The 26,905-nt window shown below is 45.4% G+C and overlaps 1 long non-coding RNA gene across 1 annotated transcript; it reads left to right on the forward strand.

Annotated features, from left to right (window-relative positions):
* The first annotated feature begins 833 nt into the window (after window positions 1-833).
* On the forward strand, window positions 834-20,889 carry LOC129388236 (uncharacterized). The gene is made up of 2 exons (XR_008615260.2): window positions 834-1,051; window positions 20,585-20,889. It is a non-coding gene; the product is annotated as an uncharacterized lncRNA (long non-coding RNA).
* The last annotated feature ends 6,016 nt before the right edge of the window (window positions 20,890-26,905 follow it).

Consider the following 26,905-nt stretch of genomic DNA (forward strand, 5'->3'; position numbering starts at 1 on the left):
ATTATGTTTCGATGACAACGTTATGTATCATAAGAAATAAATTATAAATTGAATAAATTAGAGACCTCGGGTGATTCTGAAGAGGTTTTATTTCTTTCTTAATGGGAGCGAGTCGACTACGCCAGTGACCAGAAGGAAGAGGGCACACGCTAACAGGACTTACAGCCGTAATTACATGAATCTCGTTTCCGGCCATTTTTCGTGCGTACATATTAAATCTCGCCATGAGCACCCTACTCTAAATCATGGCGCGTCCACTTGAATAGGAAAGTACATGCACTAAATTTCGTCCGAGAACGAATTAAAGTTGAATAAGTGGTAAGAATTTATGTACTGAAAGACAGGCGCGCAAACACGGACCTCAGCAAACCGAAAAGGACAAGACATCCTTGTCGTTTTACTTGTGCTCCTGTTTGCACACCTACTTTTCAGTGCGTGAAATTTCATCGAATATTAAAGGGCGGTGATCATGCCGCGTGAAATCAAAGCATCAACTTCTGACACCACCTCACTGAAAAGGCGTTTGAAGTATGTTCCGGGCTCCTGACGCTGAACGCTTCTCGACAAAGTCAGAAGTATGGGTGAGAGAGCGAAGCGGTAGTGAGTATCGTATCATTGGCGCCAAGAGTTGATCGAAAGCTAAGGTGCATTATCGAATAGCGATGTTCGACAGCTACGTTCTTGCACTATTGGAGAAAAGTAGTCGGTTTCATGTAACTTAGCGACTCTCATATACGATTTGTGCATTGTGGTAATACAAAAACTAGTGATTTGTGTATATAGGCAATAGAGGAGCTTCGCAAAGCACGCCGATGCCTGTCGTGCAGTCGATCTGGGCGTGGTTCCGGCACACGAGCACCCGGCGGCACCAATTGGAGCTCGCGCTGGCCGTGGTGTTGTCGGTCACCATGCTGCCTGTGCTGTACATGGCTTGGGCGTACGCCTTCTTTCACGTAGCTCCACACGTGAACTGGGCCGTCGCCTTGGTTCTCACCCCTTACCTAATCTTCCAGACATCGACCTGGTTGGGATTCGCAGCCTACAGCTTCTGGTACGCTGTTTAACACTTTCAGCGCCTCGCAGACTGCGCTAAATAAATTCCGCCCTATAGGGGCTCCATCTTTTCTTTCCAGTCATGTATCCACATGAAGGTCTCCTTCGTAGAGCCGTTTTGAGTACTGCAGTGAAATTACCGAGATAAGACTGCGCCCGTTAAGAGCGTGTTTTAGTTAAAATGCCTAATGTGTTAAAGCATGTGCGCTCTAGAGAACACAACTCCGCGGTATTGTTCACGCTCCTGGTGAACAAATCATAACTCCTCACTCACGCGCGAGCTAAAGTACTTTGAAGTTCTGTTACCCTGAACGACCCTTACCAAAAGGAGTGATTAATGCAGCCTTGTCCACGTTACGGCCAGTGAACATAACCACCCTTCCGGGTTACATGTCGATACTAGGGCACTCGGGTGTACTCTCCAGACGGTACACCCCGATCACTACCGGGCGCCGGGTTCGGGAGCACCTGTACCCGTAATTTTTTTTTCCCATTTACAGTGGGTGCCGGCGGCGGGTTTCGAACTGCCCACCTATCGCAGCCATGGCGGACGCCCTGTACACTAGGCCACGACTGCGGTTACCAAAAGGAGTTCGCCGCTGATACATAGTACAGCGGCCTCTCCACTATGTGTTTTACAGAACAAAACAGCAAAATACATGGCCCTGTTTCTTTATAATGAAGCTGACAAAACATTAATATATAGTGCATCTCGTCGGTGCAAACGAAACATATAAATGAGTGAAGTAATTTTAGTCGTGTCGATGCACTGGATAGCTTCAAAATGAGCGTCGCTAATGGTCCTCTCTGCTCACATATAAGTTGTCCAGGCTTTGCGACGTATGTCGTATTACGTATTATCTATATTTGGTATTACTTTAAGTGCGTCCGTCAGAGGTCAACGGCATGCAATCAGCTTGGCTGCAAAGGCTCAGTGAGCTTGGCAGAGGAGCGAGGACAGCGTTCTCACCAGCTGGTTCAGACCTAAGGGCCCGCGATGAGCACTGCGCGAACGCACACTACCGTTTCCGTTATAGGCTGGTCTGAACGGTCAATAAAGGTCGAGCTTAAGAGGAAAGCAAAGAAGGAAAACCTTCGCAGGTGTATGCCAATCTGAGCAACTCGTACATCAAAGACAGCGAAGTTGTATGTAGGAGTTCTCACACCGTTCGAATGTAAAACAGTGATTCTGGTGGGAGGAGGGGGGGGCGGGGCATTCTCGCAGCAATCGCGGGAATGCTGATGGAGCCGGTACAATGGGCTGACGGCCCCTTGATTAGCAGCAGGGTTATCGATGCCCGGCAGGTCCGTGAACGCCAACGCCGACAAGACACCGATGAGACGCTGATGTGACGCCGATCGCGCGAGAACGCGAACATCAAGGTGATATAGTATGCCGCCCACAAAAATTAACCTTAGCCAAATGACGCGGACGCGTTATACACAAAATGTTTGTCGATGAGGACCCATCCTAGCTGACATTAATATTGGAGCGGGTGGACTAACAAACACACAGTGAAGTTGTCTATTCCTGTGAGGCACATGCAAAGTAAGTTTCATAGCGTATAAATCTTCATAATTGCGTTTCAAATCAAATTCGGCGCTCCGATACAGGCTGCGGTGCTGTCTCTTGTTTCATAAATACCGAGCATGCCACCGCTCGCTACTCTCGCATAAAACGGCTGTAGAAGTCCTCCGAATGGCGTCACTGTGCAAGCCGGGGGCGGAGGAAGCCAAACAGTGACGAAGCGGCCAAAGGCCAGTATGACGCGACGGTCGCGTACATACAGGGTGTTTTAGAGCGCAGCTCTTAGCGCCCATTCCTGCGGGGAGCGTCGGCGTTAGCGGCGTCGGCGGCGTAACTGAGCGGACGAGACCAGGGAAAGATGAATGGGGGGGGGGGGGGGGGGGGGAGTGAACGCGGAGCGCGATATGAAAGGCACCAGCCGCGAAACGTGCGCGCGGGAAACTGGTGTCATGCAGACCCGCCCAACCACTCGATGCGTACTCGTAATTGACCTCAGCTGGACCGCTCGTTTCATACTGTCATCTGCTCACGTGAGCTCTCGCTCGCGCTTGTTTGGTTTGCTTGCTTTGGTGTCGTTCGCGTTTGTTTCGATTGTCATGGTTTGCGATCATTTTGTAACTTAACTGATTGTAAAAAAGAAAAAAAAGACCCTGTATATTGTGGCAAAGGCTATGATGGTTTGAGAGTACCGCTGCAGTAAAGGTTCTTTGTCCGACAAGTTGCATTACTGCGAAGTAAGATCGTTTTTACAAGAACTAAATATATTAATAAGGCATTATTGCGTTTTTTCAAGTTTTGTTCGAAGAGCTACGCACAAGGTTACGGCTGCAGGCGCATTATAAGTATCTGGGATATTTATATCTTTACTATAGTGTACCTTACCAAACACAAGATACTCCTTAGTCGTGTGTAGCCCCGCATTGACGCCTTTCCAGTATATGTCTCCTAGTCCAAAGGCCTTAAGAGTGCCCGTGCTTCAGGTGTATTAGAGTGTCATAGCGATGAATCACATTCACAAATAGAAGGAGCTGCTACGAGAAGCATTTCCACAGATCGTTCGCGCACTTGCATCACTCAGCTCCCTGTTTCGATCCTGGTTGCACTTTGCTCGGCTCTATCTCTGCTCGCTCCAGGTGTCACCTAGACGGTCCAGTACTGCCAACAATATTATGCCCTATGTACGAAATTGCTATTCGCAGCTTTTCCAACTTATTTGCGTGTTTCTGCAACAGCACAGTGGCACGAGAATCAAATTTCTTCCTCAGTAGAAGTGTCGTCTTATGCCAGACGAAAAATCGCGCCGTGGTCAGTTCCACACACGAGGTTTAGTGCTCCTACGCCCCACTACGTGACCAGCCCAGCGCCAACGGGAGGCCACATGTACACGAGCCTCCCGCGAACAGCCGGGGCGCTGCCCGACCTCAAATGGCACCCGAGGTTTGCGACTCCAACGCGGCCTTGCGCTAATTCCTCCCCGCGGTTTTATAAAGGATGACACGGGTGGGAGCATCGACCAGGCCCGCTGCAGGCGCAACGCGTAGGACGCCCCACTAATCAGCCTTGATCAATGCGCACTGCGTGATCTCATCTCAGATACGCGCTTTGGCGATGAACTTCTCCTCTTCTTCTCGGTACTCTTTCATTTTCTCTCTGGCCTGCCTCCCGGCTGCGACAAAGTATTGGAAAGCATCACTCCCTCTCAGGCACCGCTCCCCAGATCGTCTTGCACGGGAATGGGCGTCGTTGTCTTATTCGTGGTGCCAAGGGAAGCGCTACGAGGCAGCGCCTATCGGTTCAAGCCAACCTGATTGGATTTCGATTGAAATTTCTTCATCCGTAACAAATAAAAACAAACCGTGCTCGGTACGTCCTCTTTTTCTAGTTTCCTTACAAGCATATGAATCTATCGTTTATGCGTCGGACTGTGAAACAATAACCTGCATTTCTTTTTTTTTTCCTTTTCTTATAATATAATATGCTGCAGAGGGATAAGCACATATACAATGGCCTAGGTTTCTCTGTTACAGCCGTTACAGCGTGTCATTCTATATACCTCTTGGAATAACAAAAACGTTTTCTTTTCTCGCTATCTGCACTCTGGTTCGCATATGTATTCCGACTTCCATCCCCCCTTTCAACCCTACTCCCTCTGAATTCGGCTAGGTTGTTAACGATTTTGATAAAGAACGCAATTATCTACCTGATATACGTGCACAAAACAATTTTTCCTTTATTTAATGGCTACCAGCTCTTCATATTTTTGTTGAGAAAATTGAAAAGGTCGACAACTTCAGTGTACATTTTGAGAATAATTTCCGTTAAGGAAGAGGCAGTCGATTTTTTTTTTTTTTTTTTGCCATTCCCTACCCTCTTCAACTGAAATTAGTTTTTTAGTGACGCTCTTTTATTTTCTGACGGTAGTTCAAGTGCCGCCGTTGGATATGAATAATAAATTACTCGTCTGATCTGCCATGTTCATCCCGTCTCTAGATTTTCCGCACATAGCTAAAGAGAAAGACGTGTCACGACAAACCCTAGGCAAACTTTCAAATGAGGTTTAGCCGATGAATATACGTTATCTTACGTCTGTGCAGTGACGTACAAACATAATTAACCGTTAAAAGAAGCAAAGTTCTCTATGGTAAAGCTTATATAGGGGCGACAAGCTTCTAAATTTCACTAAATATTGGTCTGGCGTTATTGCCTTCCAGATAGTGTCAGGGGACAGTGAAGGGAACAGGCTGACAGCACTAGCCGAAATGATATACGCAAATAATGGATCCGTTAGTTCAGATAATTCAGGAAGAAAAACAACACTTATGCTTCATATGGTTATGGCTTATATGAGAACCATAGCTGCGGTTGGGCGAATCGAATCACACCACCCAACTAATCTTTCATATACACGTGTCTCAGCGTATTCCATTGAAGTTGGTGGTGCTCGCATTGGTTGTAGAATGTTTCATAATAAAAATACGTAAGTATAACCATATTCTTTTATCTTGCCGTAGGCAAAGTTATTAGTAATATTGAAAATAAGTTTATTACACTTCGATTTTTCCTAGATTAAAAAAGCTCGATTCCATAAACGATCAAATATTATTATGTTAATTGTCGTTTTGTGGAATAAGAGCTATTGCGTTCACCTTTCGAATGATCTCGCAAACTTTCAGACCAGGGACAAGCAGCCTGGTAACATTCGCATAGAGAACAGTTGTTGCCTCGCTTTGCATATCGATTATGTCGTTAACGTAGATGTGGAATAGAAGTGGGTCCAAAATGCTACCCTGTGCGATTCCTGACGGAATCGTCCTGTTGGAAGAGATACTATTTCCGTTGACAACGTGCTGTTTGCGATATAAACCAGTCAATGGACGAGGAACAGAGGAGAGACGTGGCACACACAACGACTGGATTTTATGACTGGTTTATATCTCAAAAATATGTACCAACTGACCCAGACCGCAACTCATCTGCAATGAACGTTGTTTCAACCTACACCATAAGTTGTCAATTTACTTGCACAATATTTGTAGTCGATCAAAAGCCTTGCTATATTAAATGAATATGCCGAATACTAACTTTTCTGCTTCTAGATCTTTGATAATTTACTCCTTAATAAGCAGTTCAGTTTCAGTCAACCATCCTTGCCAGAATCCGTGCTGGGAGTAATTGAGAATATTACGTTTAAAAACAAACCTTTAGACGAGAGAAAATTCTTTTTCCCAGGCCCTTGGAGAATATGGGAAATATTGAGATAAGCCTGTAGTTGGTTAAGTCCTTTGTGTCTCCGCTGTGAAGTATGACTGACAGTGTCGCTTTTTTTCAATCTTGTGGCAGGGAAGGACCCATATTCTAAGACCAGGTTGAAATATATGTAAGGGGGAATGCAATAACATCAATCACACATTTCACTGGGCTGACTTGAATCCCGTCAGTATTGATCACAGTGCTATACTATAATGAGTGGCAAAGTTCTGTATTTTTTATTGGCTCCAATAAGATAGTTTGCGGGCACTGGATTATGACGCCTGTATTGGATGAACTTAATTTTGTTGCCACCACATTTGCGCGGCATTGATTGAAGGTCAACCTCCAGTCATGATGAAGAAGACGTTGAATTAGCTTTGAGATAGGTGCAAACTCAGTATACTGTAGTCGTGGGCGCCTTCAATGCAAACGTGGCGAAAAAGCAGGCTGGTGAACAAGCAATTGTTACAGGACACAGAACAAGCACAGGAAGAGGAACATAAAATAGGATACAGAGGCTTCTTATATAACTAGGAAATGAAGTGAGATGGGTCTTGTAACATATGTCCCGGGGAAAAGCGGCATGAGAAGATTGAATAGCAGTCGATTTAATTAAAGATGGAGGAGATATTCTCCTTGAAAAGCTTGCGGCCCTTAATACATAGTGCCTCACGAGTTCTAATGTACCAGTGAGCTGCGAAAATGCGAACATTATACTAATACATAAGAATGGAGACGTTAAAGAATTCAACAAATATAGGCCAATTTGCTTGCTTTCAGCAGTATATAAAATATTTACCAAGATAATTTGCAGTAAAATCAGGGCAACACTTCGATTCACTCAACCAAGAGAACAGGCTGGTTTCATGAATAGAGATTCTACAATGGATCACATCCATGTCATCAACCAGGTAATTGAGAAATCTGCAGAGTACAGTCAACCTCTTTACATGGCTTTCATAGATTACGAAAAGGTATTTGATTCAGTAGAGATACCATCAATCATGAAGTCATTGCGTAGTCAAAGAGCACAGGAGACATACCTGAATGTATTGGGAAATATCTACAAAGGATCCAGAGCTACCTTGGTTCTCCACAGAAAAATAAGGAAATTAACTATCAGGAAAGGGGTCAGACAAGAAGGCGCAATCTCCCTAATGCTAAAGGAACTATTCAAGCTATTAGACTGGGAAGGATTAGAAGTGGGCATCATCGGCGAATATCCCAGCAGCATTCGGTTTTCAGATGACATTGTCCTCTTCAGCAACACTGGAGATGATTTGTAAGAAACGATTCAGGACCTTAACCAAGAAAGTACAGAAGATGGGTTGAATATTAATATGCAGCAGACAATGTTAATGTTCAATAGCCTGGCGAGGAAACAAGAATTGATGATCGCGATTCAGTCTCTAGAGTCGGCGCAGGAGCAAGTTTATCTAGGTCACGAACTCCGAGAGGACACTGGTCATGAGAAGGAAATGTACAAAAGCATAAAAATGGGTTGAAGTGCACAGCTGTTATTCTAGTTGACATTAAGGAATAAAATCGAGCTGGGCAGGCCATGTAATGTGTAAGATAGATAACCGGTGCGCCATTACTGTTTCATCATGGGTGCCATGGGAAGGGAAACGCAGTCGAGCATGGCAGGAAATTAGGTGGGTTGATGAAATTAGGAAATTTGCAGGCGCAAGTCGGAATCAGCTACCTCAAGACAGGTGCAATTGGAGATTGTTCGGAGAAGCCTTCGTCTTGCAGTGGACATAAAAATAGATTGCTGCTATTGCTACTACAGCTGCTACTGCTGCTGATGATGATTGAACGCTCCCGCTAGTGGGCTTCCAGAAAGTTGTTATGTGTGTGACGTTGGTTCAGAAGTAAAGTGGTTTCATACGGCACTGGTGTCGTGAGGGCCTGCTGCACCTCTTTGCGGATGGCACTGGTGATATTTATACGTTGTCTGGAAAAGGTTGCATAGCTCTTCGACGAAGATGTGGGTGGGTTCTTGATTATTCGCTTTGGATCGGAGCGATGAAACTTTCTTTAAATCTTTCTGCCGCGTTAATATAGCGAAATATTTTTTTTTCTACTCTACGCCTTTTTATTTACTGTCGAACTTTCGCTTTATTACATTTGCTCACTTTGTTTGCGCTACCTATCTTACAGGCATCTTCTACTAGTCTCCACAGCCTGTTTCATTAACGTCTCTCCTACTGTCCTCGCAACCTAATGCCTCGGTCAAGTCAACTGCTGCCACGTTTCTCGTTGAATGAATACAAGAATATTTTCGATTGTTCTTGAGCCAATCTTCACACGCATGCTGTACCATATTCATTTTAGCTTGAAAAGATTTCTCCTATGATGGCACGTTCCCAGACATCCTAATCTGGCTTCGGACAGTAAAGCATTGCCCTTTGAATTACCATAAAACATTCCTTTGTGATTAAATTAAATAATTTATTATTATTTAGTTTTTTGCTGTTCAATATTGTTCCATGGCTGGTTTTCTCTCCCTTTCTTTTATCCAGTATTAGTGTTTGCGCATCTCTAACTTCATCCTCTTTAATCTTCGCTTTCATGCCGCTATCCGATTTCCATTAACGTAACGATTACTGTTTAGATTCCTGGTTCTTCTTCTGCATGGTGTGTCGACACTTTTCGCATGCCTTAACCCAGCCGCCCACCGATCTTGCATCATGTTCTGCAGTCACCTTAAGAAACATATTTTGCTCGGAGGCTCCTGCACTTCAAAGAACGCCCAGCGCATGATCTCCTTGAAATGTTTCATTTGCCTTTCTTACATGCGCCCCAAGTGCTAACGTGTCGACAGGCCTCTGATTAATCTGCGCTCCCACCTGCACAAAGTTTAAGAACAGCGCCGAGTTGGCAAACATGAGTGCAGTAACGAGTGCACTTCTCCATGCACCTCGTACTTCATATTTCCTGAAACCTGCTGGCGCTTTACTTTTCATTAAGGCCGCAAATGAGAAAAAGGAGAACCGAGGGGCCAAATTTTTGTTAGTCCAAACCATATGAAGCTAACAGATTAAACGGAAAGTATAGGATAAATTATTTGTTGTTTTTAATTAAAATGCAGAAATGGTAAAGTAAAGGAAAATGAAAATGCGCGAAAAAACAACTTGCCGCCAGTCGGAGCCAAACCCACACCGTGCGTCGCGTTTCTTTCACCTTTCTCCTTGATTAGTTCACATGTTTTGCAGTGTAGCTAGTTCCTTCTTTGATTCATATTCGGATGTATTTGTACTGAACTACTCTTGGTGTTTCATTCTCCTTTATTGTGACCAGCTGAGCAGTCGCGCTGAGCAAACAGCATGACGCCCGATTTCTTTACATATAAAGCAAAATACCAAAAGATCCCACCCCTATGTACGTATATCTGCGAGAAATAACAGACAGGGTGTTTCAGCTAACACGTTCAAAAATTTTGAAAGGTTGCCGGTGGCAGATAACACAATTCTAGTTTATGAGTTGGTGTACTCGAAAAAGCGGGCATTGCTTGCGCAAAAACTGAAATGCAGAATCGACGAATTAACAAAATTCACTAATTGGGTTTTAACTGATTACCTTATGGTCCATATTGCAATTTACAAATTCAAGCCGTGGAGTTCACAAGGCGGATCCACTTGGAACGAGTTCTCTGGATGACACCAGTTTCGATATTTTAATTCCCGATTTTTCCCGAGAAATGCATTGCCATTCCAGTTACTTTCTGAACAAAACGTCGTTTTATGCATTGAAGCACAAAAGTAACTCGAGTAACTCAAAAGCACAGAAACGCCCAGCATTCAGTATTCCTGCGCTAGCGTAAAGCGCCTCAGAGTGCGCAATGGAGGGCCTTATAAATTATTTGCGGTGTTGTTCCGGAGCTGAATGCATTCAGGCATTTTGCGCTTAAGCTGATTTAATCCGAAGAGAAGCGTGTGTGGCTCAGCTGCAAGGAATCGCGCCACTAGCAGCTGGTGTGCGGCATCCTTCTGTGACGGTGCGATTCGGCGACACCAGTCCACGTCATGCTCATCTGCATAATTCTGCTCTTACGAGTGAATGCAGTTTGAGCGCCTTAATTTGAAGAAAGCATATCTGGGAAAAGGTTGTGGGAAGATTTCTTTTTATTTCATACCTTGCACGTCAAGAAGTGTCTTTAACTTTGGACGCAGTAAGGTCGGAAGCGGAATTGGTGGCTATTTGGTGTCTGCAGAAGCTGGTTTATAAACTTATATTTCAGCCTAGGTGGCGTTATGCGGTCGGCCTGCCTGAGTATTCCTGTAAAACAACAACAACAACAACAACAATAACAACAATTTACTGCCCCGTCTTGCACTGCGGTACATAACGTATGGGGCCAGTCAAAGCCAAGAAAGAGGCCTGCGTGACTCCAAAACCCTTTCTGAAGAGAAACGGGGGAAGAATGAATGATTGGATCAATAAATGAATGAATAAACGAATAAATGAATTATTTTATTAGAAAAGGGAGTACAGAAAGTCACTGGTGGGGAGAAGGGAAGTAGGAAGGAAAGGTGTCACCCACTAAATCGCGTGAGCTAGGCCGCTAGCTAAGCCGATGTGGGCTAACGTGACTCGGGGTTTTCGAGAGTGTCATTCTGTGAAGCTTTAATTTCAATATGGCGATGTACAAAAATATTGTTGTCTCGATACAGATACGGACGCCAGTGCCATGACGATTCCGAGACAGGGAGAATGTCGGCTGCGTGAATCGGGCTCAATGCGGCGCCAATATATTCACCCTAACACGTTCGCACTAACTACACCTCTGTTAACGTTCTATGTTCCCGTGACAAAGCCTAACTGGCGGCAAGAACGAACAGGGTACTCCGGTGTTGGGAGCATATTAGATCATTCCAAATTTAGACACACAAAACCAAGAATGGAATTTGCTTTCTCAACTCTAGATCGAGAAAGTACAAGTGTAGGCACTGTTACTGCACTAATAATACCGAAGTTTCACCCGTTAGAGTGACTTATCGAAGTTACATGTCCAGCCTTGAACACTTGAGTGATGGCTTCAGCATTCGCGAATCATTTACGGTTCATCCTCGCATCCATGTTTTACTGGCACACAGCTGTATAATTGTCGCAGCCGAAATACGGCTCCTTTCGGTAACCGCGAAGAGAAGCGCACGTGAATCTGTTGCTTGCGTGTGTGCACAGGAAAAAATGCGTAATACACCAGAAAATAGACGATGTAGAGCGTGAACATCGCAAAATGGCACCGCTCCTATAACAGCGACATGCTGCCATCTGCAAGCCTTCCCGGCATGCACCTCGACCTCGTTCGACGGCTGTAAGTTACACAACTGTTTCCACTTTGTCACGCAAATGAAACAAGCCGCTATAATACCGAATTAAAGTTACTGCGTAAAAGTAAGAGTGGACCGGGCACCGATGTTATTTATGGTATATTGCTCGTGCAACGTTGATTTCTGTTGTGTTGCCTCTAGACATAAGAAAGAAACATCGAAAACATCACAACCATTAGAATGTTACCTCTATTCAAACCTAAGAGTATGGCCATTACCTTTAAGTGTGAAACGTGCACTTCTATAAACATAACCGCGACTAGAATGCAGTGCTAAATGATGGTTGGCTTGCTAAGTATCCTATTTGTGAGTTTCTGCTTAGATGAGCAGTTAATAAATTAAAGAATATTCTGCTGAAACCGGCCAAGTACAATTTTTTTGCTAAATTCTCGTGGCCCACCGTGTGGAATGCCTTAGCCAAATCTAATAACAAGGCACATGCAAACATGGTTTGCTCAAAAGGTGAATGCAACTCATCACGGAAATCCTGAAGAAGGTCAGTGGTGCCCTGATTCGAGACAAAACCAAACTGGTGATTTGAAATAACTGAAAATTTTTCTGAGAAGCAAGTCAGGCACTCTAATAGGCATGTTTCTGTGTTTGAGACAAGATTAGCAATATAGCAATTAGCCTCCAGCTTTCTCCATTGGCTTGTTTTCGAGCTTTTAATAGCGGCCTGACAATTTTCGCTTTTAATTTAGTTGGTAACGATGCAGGAACTGTAACGGTTGGATTTAAAAATGCCATTTCAGACGACCGACGCATATAAAGGGTGACCTAGTTAATTTTAGCCATAGTTTTAAAATATGCGAACGCCACGTAGCTGGATAGAACCAAGGAAATGTTATTTCCGTGGCTTGGGAATGCTCAAATTACTTTTTTCATTCCGCCTAATTAGATAATGTCTTAATTAATCAATGAAGCTCTCCAATATTTTAATTAGATGATGGTGTCAATGAGAAAATTGTAGAGCGACACAAAAAACTTCCGATACAGCTTTCTGTTGCTCTTTACGTGCAACATAAAAGTGTTTTTCCGAGCGTGAAAGTAGCCCACGAATACACGTAGAGTGCCTCGAGGGGCCAGTCGCGCCGCAATTTGGCGTGCATTTGCGGGCTTCTTTCATGCTCGGCAAAACACTCTTATGCAGCACGTATTGAGCAGTAAACTGCATCGGCAGTTATTCATGGTGCTCTACAATGTTTTTTCTCATTGACACTTTTCATCCAATTATAATATTTGAGAAGTTGATTGATTAATTAAGACTAATTACTTAATTACGCAAAATGAGAAAAATAATTTGAGCATCTCCAAGCGACGCCAAACAACATTACCTTGGTTCTGTCCAGCTACGTGGCATTCGCACATTTTGAAATTCTCGTTTGATTATTCTCTTCGCATTCTCATTGAACTTAATTTCGTTAACACCATCGGTCTGGAGCTCAATTAGTTTATCAATTAGGTAGGTGTGTATACGTGTGCTTGCTCATGATAACGAAACGTAGAACCTTTCTGCTCTGCTGATTGTTAGAGTGTAACCCGTGAGTGACGCGCGCAGCGAAGTGTGCGCGCTGGCTGCGAGAAATACTTTATGAAAGATGATTCAGTAGGTGTTAAACGTAAACTGCATCGGATGAAAGCAGCAGCGATATGCACGCACAGTCAGGTATTGCATAGGTGCTTATACACGACAATTTGGAACTTGCTGCAAGTGGAAAGAGCCCTGTCGAGTAGCATGAACACAGAATCGAACGCTAAGTTAGAAGATAATTAGGATCGACATTATAGGCGCGCAATGTTTTGGGACATACGGTTATGCAAAAACTGAGGAAAGAACAATATAACATCCCGTTCTCAAAGATAGCAGAAGACCTCGTCCCCAGTAACAGGAAAGGACTCAAGAGTGACTATTTAATGTAAGAAAAAACCAAGCATCCTAAATAGCTGAACTGCATGTAATTGCTACCCCAAGCGCACACTTGCGCCACTACTCCGACCACTGATTACAGGTCTCCACATGCGGAAGCTATTAAACGTAAAGAAAATACAAGAATGACGTAGCACAGGGCAAGATAAGGAGAATGAAATGACTAAGATTAAGGATAACCAAATGAGAAATATATTTGTTCTGCCTTGTATATGTGTCTCGGAAACGCATAAAATAATGGTATCAGAAAGATGCAGGAACTATTGAAAGCCCAGAGAAGGCAGTCTCGGCAAAGAATTCCAATTCCAAGGATAAGAAAATTGAACTTTCGTAGTAGGATGCAGCTCAAGCAACACTGCAAGCACAAGTGGTGAAAATTAAGCTGTCATGAGGACGCCTGATGACCTAAAACTCTGCAAAAGGGATAAAAGAGGAATGTTATCGAGGGGAAAGCCAACACATGAAAAAATGCATGAAGCTCATAAAAGGAGAGCTGTTTGGGATCGCCAAAGTACCAAAATTAGGAGGAATTCGACAATGGGCATAACTCCTACAATGGTCAATACAGCCGACGGAAAAGTGCTTACGAACTGAAAGAGAATACAAAAGTATTGAAGGGTGTTTTTGAAGAACTACCCAATGTGGATAATTCAAGAATACGTAAAAAATAAAAAAGGCGTTTCCTAACGTATGGGACTCCTGCATATGTTCACGTGGGAGGAAGTTGGTACATTATTCAAGATAATGAAAATATGTGAAACATATGGGCGTTGTGATGGGTGGCAGAAGTGAACACGACAAACGATAAAGTTCCTAGAACAGATCAACTCTCAGTGAGAGCCTGGCAGAAGATCGCAACCTATTGTAATGAACAGTGACAAGCCAGAGAATATCTCAAAAGAATGGGGAGAAAATATCTTCAAGAATGCATTTAAAAAGCGACGTTGAAAATTAAACTGTGGTTGGATCAAGGCGTCATACACGAAAAAAAGTTTTGGCAGCAATCCCGGAGAGGATGCTAGGAAAAGTGATATCAGACCGTAATAGTTAAAGGGGCCATGAACCATCCATGGGGCTTGGTGAAACATAGTCCGGGGGTAGTACACCTTGCTGTGAACATCTCGGCCAAGTTTTGCTGTCGTGCGCGGAGCTTGCAAGTGGATTGTGAAATCACCTTTCTCTCAAGCGCTCTCTTTTCAACAGAAGCCTGCCTCCTTACTCTCTTAAGGAAGCAGGCTTTCGCTTTATTTCGTAATAAAGCGCATTCCCATACGCGACTGCTATTGGTAGCTGCGGTCGGTTACAATGCATAGACACCGCGGCCGCCGCGAGGTGCCGCCACGGCTCCACTGGCTAAGTGCACTGCGGCATGCTTAGGACAACCGTGTTTGGCTGATGTTTAGCGCGTCGTAGGCACCAAAATCGGAAGTCGTGGCGTCTATGTTAACATCCAAAATTAAATTTAAACTGCGCGCTACAGTGACAATTAGAAGGCGGAGCGTTGTGGGCACGCCCCAATGCGCCGTACCTTTCACAGTGCAAGGCATTGAAGAAGGGAGGGGAGCACAGCGGAGGCCATGTTTCATTATGAATTAACTCCGCTTCTGCTGAGCGCACTGAAGTACTTCTTGTGGCAGAGAGTTTCTGAAATTGCCTATGGTCACTTCAAATACCTTTCTCCACTTCGATAAAAAGTGGTTCAGGGTCCCTTTAATATTTTACCTTAGATGCTTACAACAGGCGCACTCCTCTGTTACATGCCGAAAAAAAAATGGTTCAGGAGCAATCCGCAATTTTTGTATAATGTTTTATTTGGCTCGATGTTGGCCTGTTCTTATTCATCGGCCTGCTTTGTAGTTGAGTGCAGAGAAGGCAGAGCCGCAGGAAAACCGCTCACACCCATTTCTCCTGACACACACGCATATGCTATCGTTTCCCGCTAATCAAGGCAAAGTGCACAGAAGCAAATGCAAACGACAGCAGGTGCGTCCAGGAAATCGGAAGCTTCCATGTGATAATGGGACTCAACTAAAGCTAAATACCAAGGTCCCTTTTTAAAACACGGTGATGGATGTTATGACAGAAAATACGGCCACCCACAAGCCTGAATGGAGTCGATATAGTTTTGAGGATCAAGTGCCGCATACAAAAGATTCAAACTGCTGAAGAGGGGTTATCAAGATTGATGTTCGGAGTAGGGAGAAAAAGTAGCGTAGTTCGGAAGAACTGAATTGAAGAGGCACGTTCCTATTTAAAAAGGCGCAGTTTAACACGAAAGGCGAAGCATCGATTGCGACAGCAAATTAGTAGACAGCTATACGAAGTCAGGATAGTAGTTCATCGGCCGTATAAACTTGTAAGCATTCGCTTACTAACTAAATTAACAATCTTGATGCCACGCGTGCACAACAGACCTGAACACATCTCGCTCGACGACCAGAGAAGCTCGCTGTCTGGAGAGAGTAAATGCGGAAGCAGCAGCGAGCAAATTGACCTTCGTGCTGTCATTCGCTTCAACGCTAACTAAGCGGCGAAAACACAGCGCACCCGAAGCTATGAGCACTCGGCGCCCTCTGTCCCCATCGCAGATCGTTTTCAAGATAGGGCCCTTGAACCCGCGTGCGGCCGCGCCGTAGGCAGCAATTGCCGGAGTAGAACACCGCCCTCCTCCCCCCTGGTACCATTCGCGCGATGGGAGACGGTGCGCTTCCTCCCTGTTTTCCTGCCTTGCGCGCGCGAGATTGCCCCGCTATTGTCGGCTTACCCTCGCATGCTTGAACTTGCACATACAGCATAGGGCGCGCGGCGACGATGTTATCGCCCTTGTACTTTATACGGAACATCACGGCGACCACGACTGTAGAAGTGTGCCTATAAATAAAATGTTGTAGCCAGAACAATGACGAACAATTCTGCTCTCTTCAGCTAAAGATGTCAGTATACTATACACGAACGTCTGACAGATAGGGATTTAAAATACACATATTTATGCATACCCCATACAATCTGGCAATCGACGAGTTGCCAGATGGACCGATGGGTTTGTGTAAAGCAAACAGTTGCAAGCTTGACGTGACACTGTATGTGATGACAGAACCAAGTGACGACGATAGCATGACGGCGACAGCCTTACATTTATTTTGTTATTCCTGGGAAGAAACTTTATACGACCTCTTTATTTACGATCTGGGTTGATTCCGAAGGCAGTACTGTATGGCACAGCGTCTTCGTAGCGTTACCGACTACGAAGAACAGAGTACGCGCGTGTGCCGATCCCGAAGGCGCTTCAGTCCAACACAGCTTTTCAAAGCGTTTGCTGCCATGAAGCCGAGGTAGGAGGAACTGACACTTTCTCTCCTACAGCCGTAATTTTCTGTGGCCGAGTCGAAACTAGCGCGCGTGCACGTGCTCTAGCGCCTGCGTCAGGTGACCTGACGCACGCGCCAGTTGTCTCAAAGAGCTCGCTGGCGTTGGCACAAGAGACGCATTCGTGCATCGTGGCCTAATCATTGGAGCATCAGGTTGCAGGCTTCGGAGCATTGGACACGAATTTTTGTTTTCCAGAAACGAGTAGAGATACGAACCTACCTCTTACCTACCGCAAGGCGCCTTTGACGAGCGAAAGAATGCTTCCTAATTAAAGTGGGAAAATTATGTCCTCGTTTTATTCCTTCTGTTAGCGTTGTCTTGGGTGCGCTGTTACAAACCTTACCATGTATAGGACAAAGCCTAATTGAAAAAAAAAACTTATCAGACATAGAAACGCAGGGACACAGCTCTCATGATTGATTTATTACGCTTTCTGTTGCTGTAGCTGTAGCTGTCGTCGCCGTCATCGTTATAGCTTTAGTAGCTGTAAAAAGATCTTAAATCATTAAAACCACGTACACGTTCTATAGAAACTTGCTGTTTGCGTAAAGGGGTGCGGGAAAAGAGGAAAGTGCAACGTGAGTAGTAATGCTTTGAAAATTGAGCGCCTACTGTTAATACAATATTATGCAGCAGCCACGGTTTCACTAGTCGTCAAAGCAAAATCATTAGCGATTGCTCGTGGGATGGATAACTGTTACAGGTTGGTCATCCGGTTGCGTGTAGTAGAACGAAACTTCTATGAGGACGACAACATGGCATAAAGCACGCTGAACTTTAGCTTCAATATCGCGCGAACAGGTGTGAGAGGCATTTTCGCGCACGTGGGAGTGTAAACGTAACTACACATTCCACCAACACAAAACCCCGAGTGCGGAGCAGTGGGAGAGCCGGCTCACCAGCTGCGAGCTCACCGCCCAAAGGGCAATGGTGCAGCACGCAAGCGAAGCAGCGCGGCTCAGTGGAGCCCTGGACTAGGAGTCCAATCCTGCTAAGAAGGTCAAGCGTCTGCAGCAATGAAGACGCAGACCGAACGCTAAACCCTTAATGGACCAAATAAAGTTCTCTCTCTCTCTCTCTGTCTCGCGCGCGCGCGCAGGTATAGAATATCTGCGGTTGGCAATGATATACATATATACTGCGGTAGCTTCACGGCAGGTGTCTACACATGCTTCCTCTCGCCGGCACGATCCTGCGTTGCCCCACTCCCATTTACAGATGCTTATGGTCCAAACTCACCTACGGGGCAGAAACCTGAAGGCTTACGAAAAGGGTTCTACTCAAATTGAGGACGACGCAACGAGCTATGGAAAGAAGAATGATAGGTGTAACGTTAAGGGATAAGAAAAGAGCAGCTTGGGTGAGGGAACAAACGCGAGTTAATTACATCTTAGTCGAAATCAAGAAAAAGAAATGGGCATGGGCAGGACATGTAATGAGGAGGAAAGATAACCGATGGTCATTAAGGGTTACGGACTGGATTCCAAGGGAAGGGAAACGTAGCAGGGGGCGGCAGAAAGTTAGGTGGGCGGATGAGATTAAGAAGTTTGCAGGGACGACATGGCCACAATTAGTACATGACTGGGGTTGTTGGAGAAGTATGGGAGAGGCCTTTGCCCTGCAGTGGGCGGAACCAGGCTGCTGCTGCTGCTGCTGATGATGATGATGATGATGGTCCAAACCGAAGGTACAGTTGGAATCTTCATAAGCACTTTCCAAATGCGAGGTGCGTGCCCATTAAACATTCAACATCGCCTATACCATATGCCCCAGCCGGTGCATAAGTGAGCGCTTCTGGCGCTTGAATGCTTAGCGCTGATGATATCATCGCGTTTCTGTCGAGAAATGAGTCAACATAGGCTAAGTATTTCCTCGCTTGTCGCTTGCGCGTTCCTATACCGTACCAAAAGGCTTTTGGCGCCACGATTGACGCACAAGAGAAAAGTGTGAAGGAATTGACGCAGTTTGCCGACGTGCTAACAACCGCTTTCAGAAGCACTAAGTTTGTTTTCAGACTTTATGTTTCATCACCTGAATTAAATGCATTACCGTAATTACAATTAACTACACAGCTGTTTTATTTGCATTAAATGTGTTTGCCAAAAATTACTGTGCTTGTGTTCGCAGTTGTGAGATTTCAGCACCCGGGCTTCGCTTCATAGTTAGCAGAGCTTGTACCTAGTTTAGTTATCCAGTATAACATACTTTTCCAATGGTGTATAAAACCGCGGCAGGTAGCTAGTGCCAATGGTGCGTCTGAAGCTAAGCAACATCCACCTTTCAGAACATATTGCCAAGCTTTCTTCAGGCATTCGCGTGCTCTCACTTCATCACGTTACCTTCTGTGGAATCGCAAGCTCCTCCACATTATCCAAGGTACCTGACATGGACGTGCTGTCCCAAGCACATAAATCAAGGTTAGGGAAAAGCCCACTAAAAACGGAGTTTTAATACCTAAAATTAATTCTGGCTATAATATATGGAGGCGTATCAGAAAGTCTTAGTCCCTATCGTTTTTTGTCAAATTACGGATCTAAATGGGAACTTATCCATTTCCAGCGGTGGACCTTTCTTGGAGCGGCCCGGCCTTATCTGCCGGTAGCTCCGAGCCGCGGCGCTGCTGTCAGTTGTAGAAGACGGCGGTTGTGCTTCACACATCCACGGCGTACGAGCAACGAAGTGAGATTAGCTTGGTATATAGCGAGAGACGATTGGCCATGGAAATCCACGGGGAAATGCAGCCTACGTATGGGGGGAAAGGGGTCTCGCTTTGAAAGCCGTGAAGACTTGCATGACAAGACAGCAGTCAGACGGTGGTTCCACAGTCAGCCAGACGAATTCTACCACAGAGGCATCTCAAATTTAATGCTGTGATGGAAGAAATGTCTGAACCGGTGTGAGGACCATGTGGAAAAATAGTGTAAGGTAGGTGGAATAGTACGTATATTCGCAAGTGCCTGTACGTACCTCACTTTGGCTAATAAAAAATAGGGGCAAAGACTTTCTGATTCGCCCTCGCACAGCATGAACATTTCCAGGTCTCACACATTGTAACATGCTGCATCAAAAATGGCAGGTGGTTATATATCTCAGACTACTGCTGCGGCGAAGAAACTTTTATAACCATTTCATGGACACAAAGCTTCGCTCCCCCCCCCCATTGCTGTTCACGCCAGCTATGACGCAACAAATCCAGCTTTTAAGCCGCCAGCGCTTATATGGGAATGTCATGAACGACTGCTGTGACACAACAGGCCATAGAAAGTCGAGTATGTAACACAGAAACTGCAAGCCTGAGAGTCCCAAGCACAAGGTGCGAAACCGCATAATTCATTGTAATTGCCTTGCGCCCCTTTTGGATGTGATGGCCCCGAGCAGCGCCCAGCATCACCGTCAATTATATGTGCTTACAAAGCGTTTGTGTGATACAGAAATCACGAGGCGTACATTTATCGCCGCCATCCCTTCAGGTCCAACACGGCTGGAGATTCATTTTAGGTCCGCTTTTCTAATTTGTTTGTCGCGTGGGAAAAAAAAAATTCGCTTATTGCGCTCAAGTTCAGGCTTCTTTGTTCTTCGGAAGAACAATCTCAAACCGGTATGCCGACCGTCTTCTTGCAGGATTTACTACGATGGAATGAAATCCTGGTTGGACACCCACGCCGTCTACAAATTTAATCACGAGAATTCTGTACTTCGAGGCAGAGAAGCCTCCTGCTCCCATTAACGAAAATGTCAGGGATTCATCGTGGGGCTTCTTATAAGTACGTCAAGAATCTCAAAATCTTACGTGCGTGAACTTCAACGGCTTCATTCATAATGGAAGAGTTGCATCACCTAATGCCATTTCATGCTGCTAGTTCTCTTTTTGTAATATTATTTCCTAACATGTCGTGTTCAATAAATCGTGATAATTCTCATTCTCATTCTGATTACAAGTTTATACGTGTTATGCAAGTAAAACATCAAACAGCAGTGACAGAAAAAAAAACATGAAAAAAAAACCAGAAAAACCATGGTAGGATTGTCAAAGTCGTGTGATGGCTTCACGGTAGGTCTACTGGGATACGCTGCTGGGACGTTTATTGGTGAACTCTATTGTTCAAATGCTATAAGTATGGTTGTGCATGTGGTTCTGGACTTTCGCTTTATATTTGGCAAACAGCAGCGCTAACTAGACGACGATGAAGAAAAGAGGCTCGCAACACAAGCGTTGACTCTCAACTAAACATTTATTCGAAAAAGACACGAATATGTGAACAAACGCCAACCTGGCTGCGATAAAAAACAATGGATGTGCAGCAGAAACCAGCCGGGTGGAACAAAATTCATGTCACGTAGAATAAACATGACCATATAACACCTGGAGTCCACTGCATGTGTTTCTAGCCTCTTTCGGGGGCGCTCAGCTAAAATTGTTTTATGATCTTCACCATAATTGTATGCACTTCCCTGACACGGCGCGCCTGGTGATTACTGTCGGGGACGCCAAGCAGGCCTGAGTGTCCCACCTCGCACACAGTTGCTTATAATATATACAAATCTTACGAAATATTTGGAGCCAAGGTCTATTGTATTTTGTTAAATGGCGCTGTGAAACGGTGGAAATACCAGAATATGATTGGTTGGGCTTGCCTTGAATGTAGCTTGGTTTAAGACATGATCATGGTTGCTCAAATGAAGCTTTTTTGAAATGAAATTGCGATAAAAAACCTGTGTTCTCCTGTAATTATCACTGCAACAATAGTTACTGACTTATAGCGAACCAGCGCTGGTCAAGCGAGGCTACGGCAGTGTGAACGTGCAACTAAAATGTGCTGACATTTACGGTATCGGCCAGTCACGAAAACGGCACGACATATTGAACGATAACGGACGCGATCCGGAATCAACGTTAGCTTTAGCCATACGCGTTCGGCCAAGAGGTCTGTCCGTGGCCATGCGTGTTTGGAGGAGCGCATGCACTCCCAGATTCTAGCACGCCGGCGCGTTATCAATGCAAAAATCAGCCTCAAGATGAGCACTGAGTTTTCTGACGCGAATTCGGCAGCATGTGCTACAGAGACCTGTTTTCTCCGAACGCTGGGCTGTTTGTTAACTCACTGCTGTGAACACGCATAGCTTCAGCGCTGGTTTCACATGTTTCGACAAGTAAACGAATAAAGCAAACATTTACAATAGAAACAGGCTAACTCTGAGGGAGAACTGCGTAGTTCATCCTTCCATTTCGTCCAAAATATTAATCGTACTGTTCACATTTCACATAACTGTATACTTTAGCACGAATTCTTATGGTGTGAAAAGTGGCTGCGTGAAAATAAACACGAGACACAGCTATTCATGTTTTCCATTAGTAGAGACGAAGTTATTATTGCGATAGCAATTATATAGACACTCCAGGGCCATTTCCGCCGTTGTCGCCACCGTCGGCGTCGCTGTGAGGTTCCGTATAAAGTCCAAGTGCGATAACATCGTGGCCGTGCGCTGTATACTGTTTGTGCGAGTGAAAACGTGCGATGATGACCGACGATGGTGGCTAGACGCGCGCGTGCAGGGCAGAAGGCGGGGAGGAAGCGCGCCGTCATCTATTGCACGTAAGACACCCAGGAGAAGGGGGGGGGGGGGGGGGGGGGGGCGGATGCGTCCGACAGCGGCGGTGGCTGCATATGACGCGACCGAACACGGCCGCGCGTGCCCTATATTGAAGGCGATCTACGATGGGTCAAGAGTGAGCCGAGTGCTGATAACTTCCTGTGCGCTGTGTTCTCGTCGCTTAGTTCGCGTTGAAGGGAGAGGCAGCACGAAGTTCAGTCGCTGCTGCTTCCGGGCTTCCTCAGGCCAGCGTTTTGACATCGAGGATCCGCAGATGTCGGGTGAGGTGTGTTCATGTTTGCTTGTGCGCGCATGACACCATGCTTGGTAATTTAATTAGTAAACGAATGTTTACAAGTTTATGCGGCCGATAAAACTACTATCCTTACTTCGTATAGCTAATAATTTGCGATCTCTATCGATGCTTCACGCCTTTTTTTCACAGACGGAAAATCCCTTATGACTATGTGCCTGCAAGATGTCCTGGCTCTAAAAAATAATTTCAATAAGAAAGCCCAACGTATCAGCGTTCACTTGCGCACAACAGCACCGCAGTGCCACTTGTCCTTTTAGGTTTTGTGTATGAATTTTTTTGCTTTGTTGTCCCTGACAATAACAGGGCATAGCATTAAAGAATGGAAGTGAACACAATGTTGATAACGATTGTTATCAAATACAAAGTTACACTATAAACAAGTTACAATGTTTAATAGGGTACGTACCGTCTTCCCCCGCAAAGTTTGTCAGTCAGGCCAGTCTACTATGCTAGTCTGTGCAGTAGCCAGATATGTGCTCCTGTTTACGTTAGTATTTAGTACACACGCAACTGCGTTCTTGCGCTTGACAGAGACTGGTATTATCGAAGAATCTGCGTTCTAGGCTCGCTTCTTACATTCCTAGATGTGACGGGAACATTTCGAGTACGAGTATCTAGACGCCCTTTCAATAAAGCTGTGTTCCACTTCAAGAGCCACTACATTTTCTCTACATAGGAGCTGGCTACCGGCGCATGGCTATAGCGAGAGAGCTAACTTTATGCATGTGTGCAACATGTATTAAAGGTATGTGGACTACTTGGTCAACCTTCGGTTTATTTCCGCTGTACGGCTAAATTACACACGCACGAACACAAAAAGTTGTGCGAAGTTTCCTTATGCCCCCTTCATACTGTTTTCGGAGGTGGTTTCTACTTCCTGCTGAAAGGTTCGGAGGTTAGCCTTGGTGCAAATGTTTATTAGCTTTGGAAAAGCTTCACGTTTTCACTGCACCACTTAGGGGAAAAACGCCTCGAGCTCAATAAAACCACAAGCTTTACTAAACTCTCATTTGATAACAAGGCCTTCAGGACGTCATCACTATTTGACACTTACCACCTATTTTGTTATTTTCTGTGCGCCATTGCTGGCAAGTGAGAAAAAATGATTTCATGGCCTCGAAGGCCAAAAAAAAAAAAAAAGAAACGACGACTAGTTGTAGCAAGAGTGCTGATAATAACAAGGCACTTGTACCGTTGGCATTGATAACGGGAATAACGATTGTGACCTCAATGGGCAGAGTGCTAGGGAGGGTTTTGACCGCTGCAAACTCAGATATTTCGAGGACCTCTTGACCCTTCCCGCCGTTGCGGTTTTCTGATTCAGGGATATCCGCTTTCGTACTTCACGATGCCATAAAAAGCCAACCGCCAGGACGATGACGTAAGTCATTACGAAAACAAGGCATATTTTATGCCTGTAAGAAAACACAAATATCATAAAATGTTGACCTTTGATTTGTGGACTGTTCTATATGCTGCATCTATATCACATATACAGGATATTTCTACGTAGAGCTTAAGTAATTCTTAAAAACAGCCGTTTTGAAAATAACACGTCGGTTCCTTCGGAGACATGTCGTCAGTGGTGGCAACCATGGGATAACGACCGACACGTTCATTAACATGTAAACGTTTCGTTTCAGCGGGCTCATCGTAATGGGTAAACAGAAGCGAGCTATCCGTTAAAGTCGTATCAACTTTTCGATCCGGAAAAATGCGATTACCCGCGCCGCTGTGGCACGACGCACTTCGGCTCTCAGAGCGCGCGAAATCGAAACTGGACTACTACAGCGAGCTCCAAGCCGCACCCTTCGACGTTCTGCTTACGTCACCCAGAAGCGGGCAGCTAGTGCGCTGCGACAGCGAGGAGCACGGCGCCCAGCGGGCTTGCTGCCGGTTGCTGGGCGACGTAAGCAGAACGTCGAGGGGTGTGGCTTGGCGCTCGCTGTAGTAGTCCAGTTTCGATTTCGCGCGCTCTGAGAGCCGAAGTGCGTCGTGCCACAGCGGCGCGGGTAATCGCACTTTTCCAGGTCCAAAAGTTGATATGGCTTGTACGGAAACTTGCTTCAATTCGCAATTACGACGAACCCGTTGGAACTAAAAGTTTGAGACAATTCCAAATGTTTGTTAATTAGCGACTAAGTGCTTCGTATCACCAGTCACCCCGTGGTGGCCACCACTGACGGCATATCTCTGAAGGAGCCGTCCTTTTATTTCAAAACGACTATTTTTAAATATAACTTAGTTTTCATAGAACGACCCTGTATATCCGCGCCACGTTATCTTATATGACACCTTTCAGCTAAAGCAGAAATCCAATTCCCTTTTGCTAGCTTTAGCAACAGTTTCCCCTATAGCTTGAAATATTCTCTCTCTGTCAATAAACTATCTGCATTGTACGAGAAAAAGAAAAGGCTTTATACACTGAAGCGAAGTGATACAAGTGTGGTGCGTGTTTTTTAGTCCATCAATGACGGCCCCAGCACCAAACATTTTATAATCTCGTCTGCGCATTTCAACGGTTGTCTTCAAATTTTTAATGCCACCTGGGCAAATAATACGTTGCATCTTTTGTTTGTTTTCAACACGTGCAAGCTCTATTTATCGCGATATATTTCTGTTGTGCCAAATTCAGGCCACAGACATAATCCGTGTGCCTATGCACATTAGCCACAGAATCCTGTTTCAAAAAGATGGCAATTTCGGACTCACACTTGCGGACTCACACCTGCGAATCAGTGATAATCCGCGCATGCAATGACTTGATTTCACCAAGGCGCAGGCATTTTTTGAACCGAAGAACGAGCTAATCGAACTTGTGACCCTTTTCTACCCGAGTGTTCCTCGTCATTATAGTTTGCGTATGAGGCAGAGCGTTACAGTAGCAGCTTATTCGATTAGCAAACAGAGCAGTACAAGTAATGCACTGCCTCCAGCCCAGAATCGCAAGAGCAGTGCAACCGTACGACGTCCTGCTTCCGGTCTGCTTCCTAATTTCGGTGGTTCCTGTTAGGAAGGAAAGAAAACGACACGCGCATATTTGCTCGGAGCAAAACGTCCCGCAGACGGTGCGAGCCAATGTCCTCCGACGCCACATAGCAGTGGTAGTTGCGCGCTCTCTGATAAGCCCAAGCGCCGTTCATTTCCAATGCGTCGATAATGGCCGGAAGCAGCACCGCCTGTTTTGGCTTACCTGGAGCTGGTCCCAGCGTCTTTATTTTATTATTCGCATGCGTAACTCGGTGCGCCCATGACACTTTCTCATCGGGATGCAGAAGCGAGAGAACGGAATGCTAGGTCAATATAAAGTGGTCAAAAACATCCTCGAGAACAACTCATGTGAGAATGCCACAAAACGAGTGCTACAAAGTGTGATCAATAATTCTATTGCGATATCCACTATATGGACACTTCAGGCGCATTTCCGCCGTCGGCGTCGCCATGAGGTACCGTATAAAGTCCAAGGGTGATAACATCGTGGCCGTGCGCCGTATGCTGTTTGTGCGAGTGAAAGCGTGCGACGGTGAGCCGACGATGGTGGCTGTATCTCGCGCGCGCAAGGGTGAAAGGCGGAGATGAAGCGCGCCGTTTTGCATAGCACACAAGGAACCAATGGAGGGAGGGGGGGCGGAGGAGGCGTTCTACTTCGACGGCGGCTGCGTATGGTGCGGCCGAACACGTCCGCGCGGGCGCTATCTTGAAAGCGTCCTGCTCTGTGGATCGATTGTTCCGAGTGCAGATAGCTTCGTGCACGCATGTTCTCGGCGCTTAGTTTGCGTTGAAGCGAGAGGCAGCACGAAAATAAATTCGCTCGCCGCTGCTGCCGCACTTGCTCACGAGCCAGCCTTTTGGCAGCGAGGATCCGCGGTCACCGAATGAGATGTATTCATGTTTGCTTGTGCGTGCGTGACACCGTGCTTTCTTATTTAGTTAATAAGCGAATGTTTACAAGTGTTTACGGCCAATAAAAACACTATCCTTACTTCGTATAACTAATAAGTTGCTATCGCAAACATTGTTTCGCCTTTCTGGTG

The sequence above is a fragment of the Dermacentor andersoni genome, chromosome 1 (assembly GCF_023375885.2).
Source record: "Dermacentor andersoni chromosome 1, qqDerAnde1_hic_scaffold, whole genome shotgun sequence".
Lineage (NCBI taxonomy): Eukaryota > Metazoa > Arthropoda > Arachnida > Ixodida > Ixodidae > Dermacentor > Dermacentor andersoni.